We start from the raw sequence: 19,025 nt of genomic DNA on the forward strand, positions 1-19,025 counted from the left end.
AATTGTTTTACACTTGTTCTTTACTGAAACGTGTGCTGTTCTGTGTATTGTATGGGTGATCTGAATGAATGTATGCGCTGTTCGCTTCACTTCGCTGAGCGCTTGTAGCCTCTGCCTTACGTGGTTATGAGCCATTGCATTCGTCTTACGTGACGGACGGACAAATTTCTCGTTTGGTATGCATAGAAGTGCTTATGCATTTAAAACTAAAACGGGGTGGTTTACTAAACGAGACGAAGCTGCTGATTTTCGCTGTAACACGGGGACTATCTTTTCCTCTTTATTTCGTTCCGTCACGCGCACTATAGATCATGAGTTTTTCCTTTCAATCTGTTTTTACACTGATAATATTCAAACCTTCGCATTGTTGGCACATTGCACTAAACACACGTAACACACGTAACAAATTAAGTAAACACCTAACAAGTAACAATAAACACACGTAACATGTGCTCTATTTGGCGATGTCCTCTTGTGTCAAAAATTTGCCTAATACTAAATCTGTCTAAGCACCTTACCTTTCTAAATACCAAATGAAACACTTTACCTTGCACCGAAACTTGAGAAAAAGGGGGGCGCGCAACCAGGCTTCGCGCTTGGATGGCACTCCATAAAGCCATTTGGCCCGCTCCTTCTTGCAGAATCTAATACCATCATGTTTCCTTATACGTCATGGAGCAAATATGCATCACAGCTGCACATTCGTGTCCATTTTTGACATGGTCCGCAAGCTCTTTCCCATCAATTCCACGGCGGACGAATCTTTTGCCCCTGTAGAGATGCTTTGCCGCATAGTAGCCAAACAAAAGCGCCCCAGGAAAAAATTCAGCCAGCGGATTAAAACCAAACTGGACCTACATATATAGAGAGACCTAAAGTATGTGCCACTAGAGTGCAATTAGCGGATGAGTTTTTACTGTGCTGCAAACTACATTTTAAAAATCACCCCATGCATTTTCAATGGGTCTACAAAAGTGCCCCAGGAAAAAAATCCAGCCAGTGGAATTAGACTACACTCGACATATACCGTGAGAACGTTGTCAGGATTTAGTGCCTAAAGTGCAAATCGCGAGAAACGAGCCATTGCTCAGTAATCGATTTTTACAAAATGCTTCCCATAGAGTTACGCTAACCGCATCGCCCCAGGGTCGGCTTCGCCGCAGTAGTCGATGTCCCAGATTGCTGGACTTGAATGCTCAGAGCCGCAACTATTCATATCATTTATTGGGCGCCATTAACGTCGGGTCGCCTTATGTATATGTTGATGGGAGCTTACTTAGGTATTGATAAATTATCTGAGATTTTGAAGCGCTGTGCAGCTGAAACCAGCTACCAGTAGAGAAAGTCGAGTAGCGTACGAAGCTACTGAAAATAAAGCTTTGACAAATTTGAAGTGTTGCGAAGATTGCATCAGATATTTATTACATTATTCAATCAGTCAAACTTGGGAACAACAGAAATGAGACTGTAGTTATGCGAAGCTGCTTCAGCATTCTTGGCGTTAGTTATAGTTGCACCTTAGCTATAATGGAAATGTTTTTTTTTTCAGCTTGCTGCTGTTATATTCTCGGCGTTGTACCCTGATAGAGAAAGGAATTGAGTAGCAGTTAGCTGTGCATTACCGCCCGATACTCAGATGTATGCTTTAAACAAGTAATACACAACAAACCATAATGATTTAAAGGGCCCCTAAACCACCCAGAGGTCGAAATTTAGTTGTGGTGTTGCAGTTGTGCACGAGTCTACAACGAACACGTAGCCGCGATAATTTTTCGAAATGGTGCCGTAATAGCGGAGTAACACGCGTTTGATGATCGAAATACGCCCCTCGCTCATTTCGCTCTTTGTTTCGCTACTCTCCTCGTCGGCTGGCCTCTACTCCTGGACGAGTACTCCTCCAAATGTCACGTGACATTCCTTGTTGCCAACGCGCTTTTCAAGACACTGCTCGCTTCCGGTTACGGCACGTCCGCGCTAGCGGCAAATATACCGACGGAGAACCGACCACCAGTGCCGTGGAACGTCTGCCGCGCGAGAGGTGTCCAAAGTAGACGGCAGTGCGGCCCGCGCACCGCCCGATGCACGATCGAAGGGCCAATCGAAGGGCCAATCAACGACGCGCGAAGCTGCTCGCCTCCGCCGCCGGCGACGAAAACATCGGCTGTAGCTTCTGTTCCAAGCATAATTATTTCCGCTAGATAAAGCGATGCATGAATTGTGCATTTTATAAAAAACAATATCCGGTGTCAAACGTTTAACATGAACCAGAGCTCCGATACTTGTCGAGCTCAGCTGCAGCGCATGGCTACCGACGGGAGACCACCGACTCGGCTGTGTTCGCATCGCAGCGGACGGCGCTCTTAATATCAGCGCATTTTTCTTCTTTGTGTACAAATATTGCGAAGAGCGACAACTAAGATAAGAAAATATGGCGGCTCGTGAGCGTCGGTAATTCATTTCTAAGCGCCATCCACTTTAACTTTGAAGGAAACCGGAAAAGGCCTAGCGACGATATCGGCGCTGTCGAGCGATCAGCGGCGGTGAGGCTGCCGCACAAATAAGTCCCGGTCTCATCCTGTCTACGTAGGGCAATGAAATCTCACCGTTCGCGAGCAAACCAACGGTCGAACGGCGGCCCGCGAATGGCAAACGGCGTGCGGCCAGTTTCTCGGCTACCCGCTGTTGCTTCCGTGCCGGCTCGTGCTCATGCGAAGCGTGCCGCTATGGACTCCGTGTTGCGCGCACGTCTAGAAAGGCCAACACTGTCGCACTCCGTTCGCGCAGCTAATCAGACCGCTAAGCACGACTTTGTTGGAACGCGAGCGATTGGGCACTTGCGTCGCGGGCTGTGATTACCGATTCGCAAGCGCACACAAGCGAACCCGCCGGGGTGGCTCAGTCAGCTAGGGCGTTGCGCTGCTGAGCACGAGATCGCGGGATGGAATCCTGGCCGCGGCGGCCGCATTTTGATGGAGGCGAAATGCAAAAACGCCCGTGTGCTTGCGTTTTAGTGCACGTTAAAGAACCCCAGGTGGTCAAAATTAATCTGGAGCCTTCCACTACGGCGTGCCTCATAATCACAACTGTTTTTGGCACGCAAAACTCCGAAAGAAGCGCACACAAGCGAGCAACACGGCGAGGAAGAGCAGGGAGCGCGCGTACCTGCTAACAAACAAACCGGAAGTCGTAGGTTCTTGTTCAACCAATGGGCATCGTCGACCCAGCCGACATCACCAGATGCACCCTGCTGACATAGTGACGACCGCTGGGAATACCGGAAAGGCGAGGGGAGGAAGACGACATTGATTTTTTTTTATTTAGTGGTGCGCCCGCGGCGCGTAGCGCTGCAGCATTTGGCATCGTTGATCGTGACGGCATTCTGAACTCGATGCGCGTGTTTACTTGAAATGTTAAAAAAAATATCTGAGGTGGTTTAGGGGCCCTTTAAGCACGCAGGCTTTAAACTATAAGCTAAATATTTCATGGCCTCTCAACTTGTGCAGCCTGAGCAGGAAAGACCAATGAATTTGTTCATGTTCACACATTATTTACCAAAAATTAGGTCATCGCAACCTACGTCAAAACCTAGCGTTTGTACGCTCCGTGTTTATGACCAATTCAAGCGAACCGCTTGACGGGACATCGTTCAGGTAAGTAAGAAAATTGTTTTTAAAACATTTCACGTCATGACATTTTGCGCTCGTAACAACCTGCCAAAATGCGGTATAGGAAACTGTAATCAAACAAAATATGTTTATGAAAAATAATGGAAAGGCACATACATTTTATTATAATTTGGAGACAGACAGAATTTCGGTGCAGTGCTGTCTTGAACAGCTGTTCGCTACTGGTGCAGTGTACATTTTACAACACCGACAGTGCCAATATTGCAAAGCATGCATACACGTGCAAAGCATGCACGCTATATCTACAGTATTGGTGCCCCGGACGTGATTCGAACACGCAACCTTCTGATAAATTCGCATAACTGTATTAATCAGTGCATGCTCATGTGTAAGCTGTCAAATGCAAAAGTCTTGATGGAACACTCAACGCCGAAGACTGCGGAAGCTAGCCCTAGAGAAAAAATCAGCATGCTAAATAAGGCGGTTGAATAGCTTTAAATTTTGCTGTAGGTGTATTGCCGGTGCCTGCGTATATGTGTGCCAAGGGAGGGAAGCGCAGTCGAGGATGGCACAAAACTAGGTGGGGTGATGAAGTTAGGAAATTTGGAGGCGCAAGTTGGAATCAGCTAGCGCAAGACAGGGGTAATCGGAGATCGCAGGGACAGGCCTTCATCCTGCAGTGGACATAAATATAGGCTGATGATGATGATAATCTCTGCGCAGATTTACTGTTGGTTTCCCTAAACTAATCAGTTTTTTTGCTTGTTTTGTTACACAAACTATATTTTTGTTAATAAGTGTTAGTGCTTACGTATCTATTATAGAACAGTTAGGAAGGAAATGCGTGAAATCCATAACGTTTGTGGTGCATTTTATTGCTGCCGCAGTCCACGGCTCATGAGTAATTTTTCTCATACTGGCTGCTCAGTCATTCACATGCATATCTTGTATTATGCAGGTCCGTGCCGTTCACTTCGACCCATCATGCTTGGAACGAACGACATCGTATACTGGCTCGAAGAAGGGAAAAGTGGCAGAAGTACCATTGCCTGTGCCACGTCTGCGCCCTGGGTCTGTGCCTAGCGTGTTCCCCGGGTGTCCTTCATACCTCTCCAAGGAAAAACAGAGCTCGAGAGAAGCGCCAGAAATTAAGCGATCCCGACAGGATGCCTCAGAGCTTACTCGTGCTATCCAAGAATCTGTTGCATCGTATGAAGTGGAGGAAGAAAGGGAACGGCTTTTCACCACACTAAGAAATTAAAGCATGCCTTCAAGCAGCATCAGTGCCAGATGTGTGGACTGTCGTACATGCAGAGAGGTGCACAATGTTCCTGTACATTGTAAACGACAGTGAATCGTGTTTGAAGGCCTCCCTAACAGTGTTTGACAGCCTCAAGCTTAGCGCCTGCTATCAAGGAGTTCCAGTCAAAAGGCTGAGAGAAGGTGTTGTTCCCGACACAGTAAACGATGCAAGATCGTTGTTTAAAGTTTTGGACAGTCTGTTTATGTTGTGCTGTGAGGAAGGAAACTGCCACTTGGCAGATGCAAACAGTGTTCTCCTTGACAAGCTTGAAGGCAACATTCATGCACAAAAGAGACTGTGAAGTTTTTGAAGGAACAGCTGCTAACACTTTCTAAAGGGCGTGTCCAGTACTGTTCTCAACTAATGGTACTCTCGTGTATTTTGTACACTATATCAGCAGATGCGTATAAGCTCTTAAGAAAGGTAAGCGGACTGACTTTGCCTCACCCGAGCACAATACGAAATGTGTGCTCATCTTAGCAGCTAGCCCCACAGGCAGAGTCTTCAGTGCACTTACTGAAATGTATAAGGAATAACCGGATTGACCAAAAAAATTACACCATCTTCCCGTAGGGGAACCCTGAGTAGTATGCGAAGCAGCCATGGGGGTCGACTCAAGGTAGTTTTATCAGCTGTATAAACTTGGACATGCAGCAGCACCAGCAACGCGCAGAACTGTTGTTCGCGCCGTCGGCGTTTTGCCCGCGTTCGCACCGAACGCACGCGGCGTTGGTGACTGTTGCCGGTGCCTCTGGGGCGCCTACCGTCGCGCCTCTAACCTAAGCTGCTTCGCATTATCGCGCGCGGAGCCGCAGGTGTTGCCATTCGTTGCGCAATCCGGAGAGGAGAGGAGCGTCGGAGAGGAGAGGAGATGAGATAAGGAGAGGAGAGGAGGGGGATGCGCATGCGCAATAGGGGTGCGGACGCACGGCGGATGGATGGATGGAGGGAGGGAGGGAGGGAAGGAGTGACATAGCCCCGAGCATAAGATGCTTCGCATCTAAAATGCAGGAACGAACTTCTTCTACCCACACTTTGACCTCTCTAACAACAGCGTACACCCAGACAGCATTAGGAGTGCCTCATGCAAGGATTTGCGAGAGGTATACAGACTACAATCATCCCAGCTTTTGAAGTGGGGGTATGGGTTAACGTCCAAGGCCCTAAATCCCAGCAACTTGGAGCGTCAGAATGCTAAACTTGCATTGCAGGTGTTTAGCCCACATGTTGCTGAAGCCCTTGTAGCCCACCGTGAGACAAATTCCCTCTATCAGGTGGTAGAAATATCAGACTTTCTTAATATCATCATACGCTGGTGGAGCATCGCAAATGTGAAGACACCGGACAAGGGCGTACACCATCGTAATTTCTTTGAGGAGCCAATATCGTGCTTGACAGATGACCTTAAGTGTGCGTTCCTAGATTCCTTCATCGCGTCGCTTTATGTATGGGAGTTCTACAGACATGATTCTGGTGGCCTCACTAAAGAGACACTGAATGCGTTGAGGTTGTCTGCGCACTCTTTTTTGAAGCTTTCAAAGTACTACATCAGAGAACTAGGCCCCAAGTATTTATTGCTTGGAAAGATACAAACAGACTGCCTAGAAAGCCGCTTTGGCCAGTACCGTCAGATGGCAGGAGGAAACTACCACATATCAATTAGGCAAATTTACGAGACAGAGGGGAGGATTCGTTTACAGAACACTCCGCCAGTAATGAGATCGGAGGACCTGAAAGGCATCCAGGACACAAGCCCTGTCAGTGGCACTTACAATTTTTGCATCACTGTCAGAGATGCCCACCTTGCAGCACTAAGTGCACATATGCTTCTCATAGCATACGTTGGTGGTTATTGCGCCCATGCAGCAATGAAGGTGCTTAAGTGTGAAAGCTGCCAAGAAAGCCTAGTTGTTGATAAAGAGGAGGCTGAGCTGGAAACCGACCCACATTCCTTAATTACTCGATTGGACAGAGGTGGTTTGAAACTTCCGTCCCCGTTTGTTGTTACCGTGGTAATGCAGACTGAAGTTGTCATCAAAAAGCTCACAGAGGAAAGCCACTTTTCTGAATTTTTACAGGCACAGAACCAAAAGAAACTTGTTAGGCAGCTCACTTTACAGTCCCTGCCCCATTTTCAAGAACTGACAGAATGTGCAAGTAGTCACACATGTGAGCTCCTAATTACACTAATTGCAAACTGTGCCACAAATGTGTTACTAAATAATTTATGTAAGCTTGGAAATGATCTTCAGCGTGCTGAAAAAGAGGAATGCGCGAAGAAAAGGAAGGCACGTATCTTTTTGGACAAACATTCTTAAATGCTTTGTAACATCCGGTAAGACATCAATATTCTGCTGTATGTTCAGTCGAAGTGATATCTTAATTACTAAGATGAACTGTAACTAAACAATGGAGGTCAAACATCACCAACCTGCTGTATATAAAGTTGCAATGGCTGTAAGAGAGACTAACTGCAAATAAACGTTTGTTCGGTCACCTTGTTTTCTACGTTCAGTTGTTTGATGGAAGGTAGAGTGGCGTTTCGAATATTTGCATATATTGTCCACATAATAGGGAAAATAAAGTAATAATGGTGCTGTAGTGATTCAAAATTATTTGGTCAACGGCTGCAGTTCACAATTAACCATTATATTAGCCCTGTTGCATAGCCAGCACTAATTCATGGAATGAAAAACGGCACTTTCATTTTCGGGTCACTGACATGAAGAGCGCCAAAAATTCTAGGTCAGCATGAGCACAATGAAAAAAAAAATACGTTTTGCATGTGCCTGCTTCGTCGACCGCAAGAATCGCCCTATTGGTGGGTCACACTTGACAACGAAAACCTATACACAACAGTTTGAACGCGCCCGAGAATAATAAAATGAGTTCACATGACTCATAAATAGGCCGGATGCCAAATCCCTTCGCTTGCTTGTTGTGCGACGTTCGTTGCTGAAAACACAAACCAACTGACATCCACAAATGCAAGGGACTTTCATTCGTCGTTGAGAAAGCCCACGTGATCACGCCTGACAACAAAAACGCACTGAACATGGCAGCGTACAAGCTCAGCGCTACATACCAACGGCGCCACGACCGAATACTGCCGCACGCGCGGCCGGAGAGCCATCTGCCTCTACGTCGTGACGTAGCCGGCGTCATGGCACGTGACGCGCAGGCCTGGAAGCTTTAGGAGGCGTTGGCTCAACTCGGACCACATGCAAGATTGTGGGCATGCGCGAGAAAGGCTTCCATCCACCAGCTCACCTTGACCACCGCCGAACCATACGCGCCCCCATACCTTGCGAGGGTTCAATGGCACCAGAAATTCCCTCTCGGTGACTAGGTGTGGCGGGCCCTTGTGTGCGCATCCCCTTCTTGGGGGACAGCACTTAGAGGGAGGAATGTACCCTATGGCCGAGGTCAAAAAAGAACCTTACAAGACAGCCGCCTTCATTCTGTTATGCTCTTAGGGCTTGTATAATTTTATTTTTCGAGAAAACTATTCTCGCAGGGGGGGCTCTGGTCGAGGAGGAGATGGAACGGATGGATAGGGCTAGACTTTTCTCATTCAGTGGCATTATCCAATTGTACAGAAAGTCGAGGTGTATATATATCCACCCCATAACCTAAAATTAAACAGGTCTCAGGCGGTTGACTGGAGGCGACTTCAAACCAGAACTTACACGAACCCGGTACATCTTAACCGCATGTTTCCGGATTTATACCCTGAGGCCATATGTAAGTTATGTGACGATAGAGGAGCCACCCTAGAGCACGTGCTAAATAGTACAGAGGAAAATTGCAGTCCCCCCGGATGAACTAAGGGCGCGGTGGAGAGCCGCACTGACTAGCTGTGATCTTCAGGATCAACTTTGGGCCAACCAGCAAGCCCGGGAGGCTACTGAGAGACAGGGTCTCTCTGCTGCCCCCGGCGCGGCCTAGACCCAGGCCATCAATTTGCAGGATATTTATTAAAGTTGTCGCACACACGCAACTATTCTGAAGACGACGTTTTCTCTAGATGCAATAAATATTTTAAAAACTAAGGGGTAAATTACGCGGTTTATCCACAGAGTAGGGGCCGTTTGGTCCTAATATATATATATATATATATATATATATATATATATATATACACACCCCGCACCTCCACCAAAAGTGACAAGAGTATTCGGCAGGTAGACTTGACGAAGCTTGACGGTTAAAACAAGCTGGTTCGTTCGAAACTGACCTAGCGCGAACCACACGATCGTCAACGTCTTCTTCCACAGCGGCTGGCACAGAGCTTGTGACGATGTGCTTCGCTATATATATATATTCGTTAGTGCAACTGTTTATTGGCGGGTTTAGCTTACTGTAAACCTACTTCACTTTTCTACATAATCACCGGTAACTCCTTAGCACTTTTCGCACCGCTGCACCGGATTCTTTAGTCCCTCTGCATAGAAGTGCGCCACCTGGGAATTGAACCAGTTGACAACGGCGGTCTTCAGTTTCTCGTTGCTTTGAGGCCGCTGTTCCCCAAGCGATTATTTCAAGCGCAAGAAGAGGAAACAGTCACTTGGTGTAAGGTCGGGACTGTAGGTTGGGTGATCAAAAAGTTCCCAAGCAAAACCTTGAATCTTCTTGATTCGCACTGTGGTATGAAGACGTGCGTTGTCATGGAGGAGGACAGTTCCAAACGACAGTTTACCAGGCCGTCGATTTTTGGTGACCGTTTCGCAGTACACGTCCACTGTAACTGTGGTCCAACTTTCCATGAAATCAAGCAAAAGAACGGCCTTTTCGTCCAGAAAACGTTAGCCATCATTTTCTGACTCGTGTAAGGAGATTGCTTCAATTTTTGGGGTTTTGGTGAAAAGGAGTGGCGCCACTGCATTGATGGTTGTTTTCTTTCTGCAGTGGCTTAGGATATCCAAGTCTCGTCGCCTGTAACAATGTGCGAAAACAACTCATTTCGGTCTTGTCGTTAGCGGTCCAAACACGCCCGTCCACTTCACATTCTTTGCTGTTTGAGTTGTTCGGCAGGTATTTCTGGTACCCACCTTGTAGACACTTTGTGATATCCGAGCTTTTCCGTTAGAATCGTGTAATTGTAGTGCGTACAAGAAAAGAAAATTTATCCGCCAAACCACTAACTGTCACATATTCTTGGTATAAGCGCGAGGAAGACACGGAGAAGCACTAACTGTCAGTCGTCGATCTAATCTCATGTCCCGGTCCACTTGTTGAACAGCTTCACCGAAAACATCCACCGTCAAATAGGATACACATTAATGCGAAATTTGAGCACAGCTCTTTATGTGTTTTCAATTCGCGATACACTGAGGCAAACAATTTGATTCTTAACGGCAGGGTCCTCTCAGCGGCGGCCCTGAGCCTCTGCTACGGCAACTCGTTTAGCAGCAGCAGCAGCAGACGAAGCATTTCCACCGGTTGCGTCGCTCATTGTTCAGAACAAAAAAGCGTGAACACGGGAACGCGTCGCTCGAGCGGAGCGCATTCCCTAGCGAGGGCAGCTCAGGCTGAGTAGAGCATGCGCAGTGGGTTCGAAGCCCACGTCAGGGCTTTGTTTCAATATTGACTCTCCTCACGGAGCAGTGACTTTTAGAGGAACGAGATGGCGCTTTCGGCCGCGCGCCGCACGTGGTCTCAGCGACAGCGCACGCATACGAAACCATCACCGCTTCTACCTCGATTCTGTGCGATCAGCTGTCGGAAACATGCATACAACTAAGTTTTCGCTAACGAACTGTGCTACAGTCACGCTGCATTGGGTCATGTGGATCGTGTGGATTGAAGACACGTGCAGTAGTTGGCTGCAAAAATAGTGTCTGGCATATTAAGAAATGTAATTAATCTGTGGGGTCAAGTTCGCGGACCACTGCTACAACTGTCCGTACGTGTTACCGGTACATTGAAATGTACGTATTTTACGAGGATGCATACATTTGCTCATCCGCCAGCGTTGTATCGCTAACCTTCAAAGAAAGGGCTTCAGCCCCGGAACGGCTGCAAGAGTGAGTACCGCTCGTTAAACAAAGACAAAGGCAGTAGTACCGCTGCCTGTCATAGTAAGTTTCGCGCACAGTATCTAAACACATCTACCCTAACTGGCACAGATACTGACGCCCTCTCTCGTGTGAAGAGTAAGTTAATGGGCGCACACTTGAATATATGCGCACTATATACGCACAATAAATTACGGACTACACCGATAGCGCACAAATGGTCGCTGCTGCATGTTTCGTGACAGTCCACAAGAGTAAGCGAGTTGCTAGCGATAATATATATTTGCTACAAGGTATTACAATGTACAAAAGAGCTACGTTTTAAGCCTTGCACGCAGCAAGAACAAATCTATCGGTACTGAGCACACTTGCAAGCGATTAGGCAGTAAATTATCAGATTGTGACCGCGCCAATTAACTTTACAGATTCAGTAACGTGACAAGCCGCTGCTTCAAAACATTTGTCAATAAGGAACGAAAAGCAAAACACCTTAATCCTGATTAAGTAGCAGCAATTGTTATCACGCACCGGTTGGTGAAACGACCTGATGACCCCTATAAATTAAGCCGCGTGCATGACGCAGCTTCCAACGGTCTGACACTGGCGGGTCAAGATCTTTCGAGCTTCCGAGCCAATCATGCAGCACGTAATTCGTGTCGTAGTGTCGAGCCGAGAGCTGTTATGTCCTTTACCAAACGTGTCGTTATGTACCGCTGTCGAGGCTTTCCGAAAAAAAAAAAACACGTACTCCTGTGGCTTTAGGGGCTCCATAACGGCCCCCGGTGAGAACAAATGAAGATTTCTGAGTGTGTGCGTGTTAAGCACTTTCCTTCTGATTGTGTTGAAGCTTGTAACAGTAGTGATTGATAGCGAGCCCAGCGCTGACGGCCAGCTGCAACTACGGAGGGTGTCGGCCGGTCGGTTCTTAGCAATCCTAGCAGTGACCGGTCGTCTCTAACCAAAGTTGATTCATGGCACATAGGATAAGCATAGAATTAGGGGATGCCAAAACTAGTGCCAGCGTCTCTTGCTTTTATGCTTGCCGTGCTTAATAACTGGAGTTTCTTACGTGCATGTATGTTGACTTTGTCTGATTTTGGCGTGGACTTTGGATGGCAATTCCGGATATAGTGCAGTTGTTTGTTGGTGGCGCTAATCGGCACTAAGTACACCCATAACGAAATTTTTACATACTATGTTGTGACACCTTTTGCTACTTTCTACGACGCTCTAGAAGCGCGAAAGGTACGTTGTTTGATCAAGAGGCTAGATCGATTCCCAGATCACACGTACGTCAAATCTGCCGGAAATCGCCAAAGAAGACCATGTCTCCAAATAGAAGCACCGTTGTTGCGCCTCCGTAATGTTGGCTCGACCCACGCCCCATGCTCCTGAAACGCCCACGCAGCGAGAAGGCAGAGCATCTGCAGATTTCGCAACTAAGACAATTTTCTATCAACACAGGTAAATGCACATTCACAAGCACATCTGTGACCACGATGATGTTCGGTACTACATTTCGTATTTTTTATTTGTTGTTTTCAATGTTGGCATCTCGCGACGATGCTTGTTTTAGAGTGATGGACCGAGAGAAAAACTTTAGTAACGAGCTTGTTGATTGCGCCCGGCAATAATTACTCGGCTTTGTGAAAAAAAATGATCTCACGCTATATACCCTGAAAGGTATCCCAGTGCGGACTGCCCTGCCTGTGGACTAACGGCAACATTTAACCATGTGTTGTGGGAGTGTGAAGCCATCGGCTCCGCCTTCAGCGAGGATAGGTGGGCTGCGCTTTTGGGCAGCTCCGAACTCAACGACCAAACCCTGGCCGTCCAGAGTGCCCGCGATCGGGCCGTCAAGCTCGGCTTGCCGGTCCCTACGTGGGACTAGCCGGGTGGCGCGGGGTGTCCCCTGCGTCTTCTCTGGACCTCAATAAAGTTATTTCACTCACTCACTCACTCACTCATGAAAACAATCGTTTCTTCAAATAAATGAAACTTCCTAAGAACTAAAACGTAATACATTGTCTAATCGGTCTGTCCATGAACGCATGCATTACCTCTAATCTCCCCTAATTAGCATCTTTGTTATTGCGCGTGCCACAAGCCGCTGGTTCATCCCGTTCAATGAAAAAGAGATGAACCATTGCATAAGCCATGGTTGCTTCTTTGACATTATTACTGCACCTGCGCTCTTACTTCGTTGCACTTTACAAGGTGCAACGTGTCGTTATGTACCGCTGTCGAGGCTTTCCGTAAAAAAAAAAAAAACGTACTCTTGTGGCTCTAGGGGCTCCATAACGGGTCGCGCTGAGTACATCTGAAGATTTCTGAGTGCGTACGAGTTAAGCACTTTCCTTCTGATTCAGTTGAAGCTGTAATTGCTTTGATATCCCCGAACTAATGAGCAGCGCTAAACATAGGCGAAGCGGCTCATACAATATGAGCTCTTACTCTTTGTTTTAAGACAGTCATCGATGCTGATTAAGAGAACAGCATTGAATCCAACTAAAATTATTTCATTCATCGCAATTAGCTAGGTGGCACTGCTGCACAATTTCGAAAGTTATCGTTTAGTGCGGGAATTCTATATGAATTGCTTAACAATTTCAATACTACGATGAGAGTACTGTGGAGGATCACCTAGGGTCACCCTTGAGATCAGCAAGCTCCATTCAACGTTCAATGTTCCACCTGCTTTCTGCTCTTTCAACTCAACTACCGCTGTGTGAAGTACATGATGCTTGGTACACGCTTCGTTAATTGCCCTTTTATTGCAATAATTTAGTCTGCGTATTCGAAGAATGAGTGAAATATATTATTCAAGCCCATTGTGCCGCATTAAGTTCAAAATGCAGTGGTAAACTGGTCAATCAATCCCTCTATTCAAGGCTGCCTACGCTGTCGACTTTTTTTTCTTTTAGCGTTTAGCCTATGCGATGAAGTAGCCACCGGCTGTTCCGCGTCACTTGGTATAAAACCTTCCTAATTTTTTTGAGAATGACACCAAGTTTCAGCTTTTTAACTAAACGGTTCTCCGGGTGTCAAGCAAAAATGTGTCGGCTCTTTCACAGCTGATCGAGATAAACAATCAATCCAAGTAAGCACAAATGTGTCTACAGAAATGCTTAGACCGGCTGTGTACTGAAAGCAGGCACCACCATCGCACTGAGAATACGCGTGCGCAAGAATAAGAAAGAAATTCACGTAGCGAGTGTTTCCCGTGCGCACGGTTTTAACCTCTATTGCCTGAGCATTTGCCGACAGTTGCTATGTGTTCAATCCTCTCATCAGCATCAGCGGGGATAAGTGAAAGCACCCGCAGCCCACCGCTGCTTTCATATAAGACGCAAGAAGCGGTGAGAAATGACGTATGTCTTCTCGACGCACCTACAGCCAACAAGTGTAACAAGGTCGCTTGGGCTGCCTGCATTTACACTCACGTCTAAAGAGTGACAGCAGCACACTGCGAAAGTTATGCAGAGTGACAATGCCCTCGCGTCTGTTTCGAAAAACAAAAGTACATACTGACAGAGTTGATAAGTATCAAGGGAAGACAGTATATAATAAATAGTGAAATAGCGTAATCCGCGGATGTGACGCTATAGATCTTTTTTTTTATTTTAGGTTTTCATGTGCTTGTCAGTGTTCTGTGATCAAGACAGCTGTGAGAACTGTGCAGTTCAGAATAGCGTATGGTTACTAGTTTGTTTCTTCTCTACTTGACATCCGGGGTGAGCAGCGGCTGCTGCTTTCTCGTTCCATGTGCAACAGTGCAACAGTCTTAAAAGCACGATAGGAACAAAGCGCTTGATTTGGAGATAAATACCTACCGTGGTGATGACGTGTACAGGTGACTGCAGGGAAAGTTTTAGAGCAATTTACTGGAACGGTAATCGCAGAGTTCAAGCTACTCGCATTGCACGATTTAGGCCATTGATTGCATCTTGCGATTCATTTAAAAGTAGTAATTGCAAGGGTTTTACGTGCAGAAACCACGACATGATTTCGAGGTATGCCATAGTGGTGACTCCGGAATTATTTTGGTCACCTGTATTTCTTTAACGGGTACGAAATGCAGGAAACGCGTCAGTTCTTGCATTTCGTTTCCATTGAAATGCGGATTGTGGTGGGCGGAATTTGATCCTACGCGCTCACGATTAGCAGCGCAAGACCGAAGCCACTACATCGCCCCGGTACATGCGATATATCGCAAGCGTCACCACTTAGGTTTCGGCTAAGAAGCTAGTAAGATACGACTCATGGAACGTAATGTTTTGTCAGCATAAAAGGTTCACTGTACGCGTGATCTCAAATTACCGTTGAAATCTGTGACGCCACCTCATATTCCAGGCTGCAGCCGTTACGTTAGCATCGGCTCAAACTGACAATAGCAAAAAGGAAACAAGCAACACATAAATGATGTAATAAAATAGTGACATATGACATTACCTACTTGTGATGATGCTTTTTTTTGTTTCTTGCACTAAAGGAAGCATCAAACTTCATAAACCCAAGAGAGAAACACAAGCAAGAGTTCGCACTTCATGTAAATAATTGTAAATAGAAATTGTGTTTTTTTTTCTCGTCATCTCTATGTCTACTTCAACCCCGCGAACCCGTCGCCGCTATCGTTAGCGGCAGTACATCCTCTACTTGCACAGACCGCGGTGCGTCTCGGACGCCCAAGTAGAGAAGTGGTACGTGAAGAACCTGAACTTTACTACGTTAGTGACTTTTTAACGCTTTATGGAACAGTATAATTGGAAGCGAAAGAAGGCATAATCCCCATTTTAGCCAGGTTATTTATGCGGTAGCCTTACATACTATCGCCATATTTAAATATATGTATATATAATGCCAATTTTCACTTCGCTACATAGCCTCAATCTTGCTCACCGGCACGAAATATACGATGGGCAGCCGGGACTATGTGCGGGGATGCTCAGGGCAATGAGAGACGGTGCATTCCTGGGCCTTAAACGCATTACACAGTAGAACTATCCTCCATCGACGTCTCTCGCGCCCAGTCTCACATCCTCCAAGACCCCTTGTAGAATACATGGCACATTGCCCCCAACCTCTTTTTTTTTGCGAAATTCACTCGGAAGAGATTACGCAAAATGTTCATTCTGGGTATGAAGTACGGTGCATCATCATCATCATCAGCATCAGCCTATATTTATGTCCCCTGCAGGACGAAGGCCTCTCCCGGTGATCACCAATGACCCCTGTGTTGTGCTAGCTAATTCCAACTTGCGCCTCCAAATTTCCTAATTTCATCACACCACCTAGTTTACTGCCGTCCTCGACTGCGCTTACGGTGCATGTGTATGGTGCATATGTAACTGTAAAGAAGTGTGTTACTTCTTTTCTTCTCATCAGCATTCGAGAAATTGGACACTCAATTGATATGGACCTGTGTATCATCCCGGACGACTAAAAGCAACCTTGAGGTATGTTTCGAAATGACTGAGATTGCGTGAAAATATCGGAGGTGGCAGCAACATGGCTAAGTTTTACGTAGTTCCATCTTCATTTCTACGTTTAAGCATTGAAATGCAGTTTTTACCACAGCAAACATTAGGAGATGTTGGAGATATTTTTTCACGAACGTGGAGACGCAGCTTTTTTTGAAGTCCACAAAATAACCGTATACATTAAAAACCAACTTGAAGAGTGATTATATCCCATAGTTGAGTTCGGATCTCAAGAAGATATTAAGTACAATGCTTATTTGTATAAACCTGTTGTCTACAAAATTTCTATTTCCGGACGTATCTAAAACTTACCAAGATGAAAAAATTTGTCGCCTTAAAAGGAGGAGAGAACAGCATGCAATGATATTAAATATGAAAGTATTGTTTACTGCGCTCGCTCGCCTGGGTTATATTAAAGGGTAAATACCTTCTGTGGCACTTTTATTTGAGCGAGTAATCAAATTATTACAACTGAGTCGCTCCTTCATTTTTGGGCCACATTCCTGACGAATCTAACTGTGGAGTCTAGGCTGTGGGAGTTCCGGCGCGAAGCCGTGTGCTGAACTCAGAGTGGCAAACTTTGCCGTAGTAGCTTTTTGTCCATCAAAGAACTCAGGCCAGCTGCCGCGTTCTTTTTTTCTTCTTTCCAAGTGGTCGTCTGTTTTCTTTCTGAACTTTTACTTTGCCAGCTCTGGGCTAATGTAAATGCCCGGCCCTGTGTCACGAATGTCGGGGCTGCTGTTTCGAAAGACAGACCGAAAACGTGGCAGCTGTCGCCGAGCACAACACACGTTCGTAAGTGAAAGAAATAATAATAAAAAAATACTAATAATAAATAGTTTGGGGCTTCGTCTAACTTTTGTACCGAAAACTCGGCCTAAAGGAACTACCGCGATACAAACACAAAATAACCATTATCCGTTCATAAATATACCCAACATTATAGGGAATAGAAGAAAGAGAAAGATTTTTAAAAATGGAAGACGCAATGACGCTAAGAACTTATATGGATGTAGCTTTTCATTGATGCCCAGTTTGTTAGTATGTTTAGTTCAGTACTACAATAAAGGTTGCCGATGTTATCATAACTACACAGTATTTCTGCTTTTGCCCTCCCCCATTACGTAATGTCGCGAAAGGGGCCCCTAAGGGTTAATAAGTAATGATGACAACGCTACAGATATATTATCGGGTTTTACGTGCTAAAACCACGATCCTCATTATGAGGCACGCTTTAGTGGGGGACTGTGGATTAATTTGAACCACCCGGGGTTCTTTAACGTGCATCTTAATCCAAGTAAACCGGTGTTCCTTTCCATTTCGCCTCCATCGAAATGCGACTGATGTGGCCGGGATTCGATCCCACGGCCTCGTGGTTAGCAGTCCAACACCATAGCCACTAAGTGATCACGGCGGGTAGAACCATACAGTAGAACAATACTAAAGTAGCAAGCGGCAATGGCAAGAAGGAAGCCCCTAGTCTTACAGTTGATGCAGGAAACCGAGGATGACTGTCCTCTGCCTATCCTAATATGAATATTTGCGATAATTTAGAAAGAGCAAAAAATTAACTTTCAGTTTTATATTACGAAAACAAGTCTAGGGCTGTAGGAGATGCGGCTGTTAGGAGGAAGTGATTGAATTCTCAAGAGTATTTCGATCATCCAAAGTTATCCGAAGTGCACCCCAAACAGGGCACGCGTGGGTCGGTGCAATCAGCCGCCCTCGGAAAGTCGAGCTCTGCAGCCGAACGCCGTGGCGCATGCTCCAACGGCGAGTTATAAATAACTGCCATGTTGGGTATTAATAATTGCAAACTGTTCTTGGGGCTGCCATGCATGACTCAAAAAAGCAATGTGCTTAGCAACAGTTGCGCGGCACACTACATGGAAGCGTTAATATGGATACCTTTGATTTTTCGTGATAAACAGAAAAAAATGCCGTTTGATTTATCGTCATTAACCTATAGACAAAGAAGTTTGTCTTTTGCTTTTTTTATGTTTGATAGTGATTTTTGACACAGCAGTAAACAAAATATAAATAATTTGCCGGTACAACGTTCCGTTTTGCGTCCGTGAAAAAATATTACCCGTGCAAGATCAAAAGTATTCATTTATTGACTAATCAGTCCAACATCAGCCTATCAGGCGTGTTATTACAACTGTCATGACGGCAATATAAACAACCAAATAATATCAGCTGCAGCTGCAAAAGGAAAAAAGTTCAAGCTACCCGATCTCACGATTAATGTCGGAGTTAACGCGATTTCCGTGGAAATTTCAATGGAACGACGCACTGTACTGCCACTGCCGAAACGCGACATGGATGAGGCGTGTTTGAAGCACGACTCCTCTCTCGAGCAACCATCCGGACACACAGCGCCATCTATCGACGCTCACGTGAGGTCTGCTCATCACGCGTGTCTGAATATGCCATGTGTCCCACGTAAATTGGGCCGAAATTTAAAAATATGCATGTAGCGACGTAGCTGCGCAGAACCACGGTGGTGTTCTTTGCCGTCGCTTGGAGCAAGTCAGGTTATGTTTTGTGTTTGGCCAAGTTACATGCTTACATAATAATAATAATAATAATAATAATA

Source organism: Dermacentor silvarum, chromosome 5, assembly GCF_013339745.2.
Source record: "Dermacentor silvarum isolate Dsil-2018 chromosome 5, BIME_Dsil_1.4, whole genome shotgun sequence".
Taxonomy (NCBI): Eukaryota; Metazoa; Arthropoda; class Arachnida; order Ixodida; family Ixodidae; genus Dermacentor; species Dermacentor silvarum.